Genomic DNA, 2037 nt, shown 5'->3' with positions numbered 1-2037 from the left:
CCCATTCCCCCCCCAACTGACCCCAGTGTGTAGCGCTCCCCTCCCTGTGTCCATGTGTTCTCATTGTTCAACACCCGCCTATGAGTGAGAACCGATTCCTCAAAGACCTAGAAATAAAAATTCCATTGGACCTAGCAATCCCATTACTGGGTATATATCCAAACGATTATAAATCGTTCTACTATAAGGACACGTACACACGAATGTTCATTGCAGCACTGTTTACAATAGCAAAGACCTGGAACCAACCCAAATGCCCATTGATGATAGATGGGACAGGGAAAATGTGGCACATATACAACATGGAATATTATGCAGCCATCAAAAACGATGAGTTCGTGTCCTTTGTAGGGACACGGGTGAACCTGGAAACCATCATTCTCAGCACACTGACACAAGAGCAGAAAAGCATGACTTTATTTTAAGATCCTTTTACTTTACTTGTTTCACCAGCTATTAAGCCGTCTTTCAATCCAGGAAAATAGCAGACATCGGTTTGCTTTCAGAGGCTAGGGTTGCCAAATATCTGATGCCCAGGTAAATTTGAATTTCAGATAAATGATAAATAAGTTTCATTTAAAGTATGTTTCAAGGATTGCAAGGCACTGCACCTTGAACTATCTTCCTTGCAATGTCAAATTTCGACTTGAGGGGACCTTTTATTTGAGGACAAATAGAAATCCTTGAACAAATGGATCACATGCCAACCCTAACAAAACCACTGGACTCTTACCTTTGAGTAGAGACCAAGACAAACCAGCATGCCTAACCCTCAGTCTGGTTAATTAAGCAGGTTCAAGCCTTCTCAGAGGGCCCTGGGTATTGCCTCAAAGGGACTTGCAAATATGAAAAGAAGGTGATTCAAGACCCTAATCAGAAGCTTCTGCCAGGATGAGACCCTGGCAGCAGCCTTACCTGCTGAAACTCTGAAGGGCAGGGTGTGAGCCCACTGTGGGAATGCTCCCTCCCAAGGGCCCTGGCCAGCAGGCTTCAGGGTCAGCTTCCCTCACATCTGCACTCCCTCTGCTGCAGGCCTCAGCTCTCCTTGCCCCTGGCTCTCTTCTGCAGTGGTCCTGCTCTCAGCTGCCACAGGAGGGCGCGGGAGAACGGGCCTGAGCTGCAGGGCAGGAGCTCCTCTACAGGTCCTCCCAGGCACCACCCCTTCTGGGAGGAAGGTTTGGGAGTCCCCTAAGACAGATCATTAGTCAGTTCTCTCTACCTGTGACTCAGGAAAACCAGCTCCCCGACTGCCTTCTGCACTAGGGATCTCAGTTTTCACTTCCTTGTTGAGTGGGACCTGAGTTTTGAGAAGGTCTTGTGCGCCTCTGCATCTGGTCCCTTTCCTTCCAAGGCCCCAGAGAGGAAGGCATGGGGTGGGCCCTAGCCCTGCTTCTAGCTTTCCTGCCTCCTGGTGCGTGTGCTGCCTATGGAGAGGCGCACAGGTTTTGTTTTGTTTTCTTCTTTAGCAAGGGGTGTGATACTAAGGAATGCCTCATCATGTTTTGTGTTGTGCCAATCCGATATCTTCCAACTTGGAAGGGAGAATGAAGTCAGTCACTGGGACAATGGGGTCATCTGCTGTTGTGATCTTCCTGGAGAAATACCAGACACATCCACTGGTACCTCCACCAGGAGGGGAAGGCCCCACAGCGTCTTCTGTACTGTGACACCTACGACGCCAGGGTTATGTTGGATTCAGGAATCAGTCCAGGAAAGATGGATAGCTATGCAATCATGAGGAGCTCGAAATTGATAGTGCAAAATATAATTGAAAATGATTCTGGGGTCTATTACTGTGCCACCTGGGACAGGCACAGTGGTTCAGACCTGCCCTACACCACACTGAAATCTGCCTTGTGGCTGCTTCTGCTACACAAGACAGAGCTGCCCCCTCTCATTTCCTGCCACCAAATTTACTGTATTCTGTACAAAGAGAAACAGCTTCACTCCCGATCTCCCCCTAATATCACACTCCCCTGGCACAGCTGCACCTGTTCCCCACCCCTCCCCCAGGACTTTCCTGAAGACCAAGCTGCC

The sequence above is a fragment of the Cebus imitator genome, unplaced genomic scaffold, assembly GCF_001604975.1.
Source record: "Cebus imitator isolate Cc_AM_T3 unplaced genomic scaffold, Cebus_imitator-1.0 Scaffold749, whole genome shotgun sequence".
NCBI classification, from domain to species: Eukaryota; Metazoa; Chordata; class Mammalia; order Primates; family Cebidae; genus Cebus; species Cebus imitator.
Note: the sequence above shows the minus strand (reverse complement) of the source record.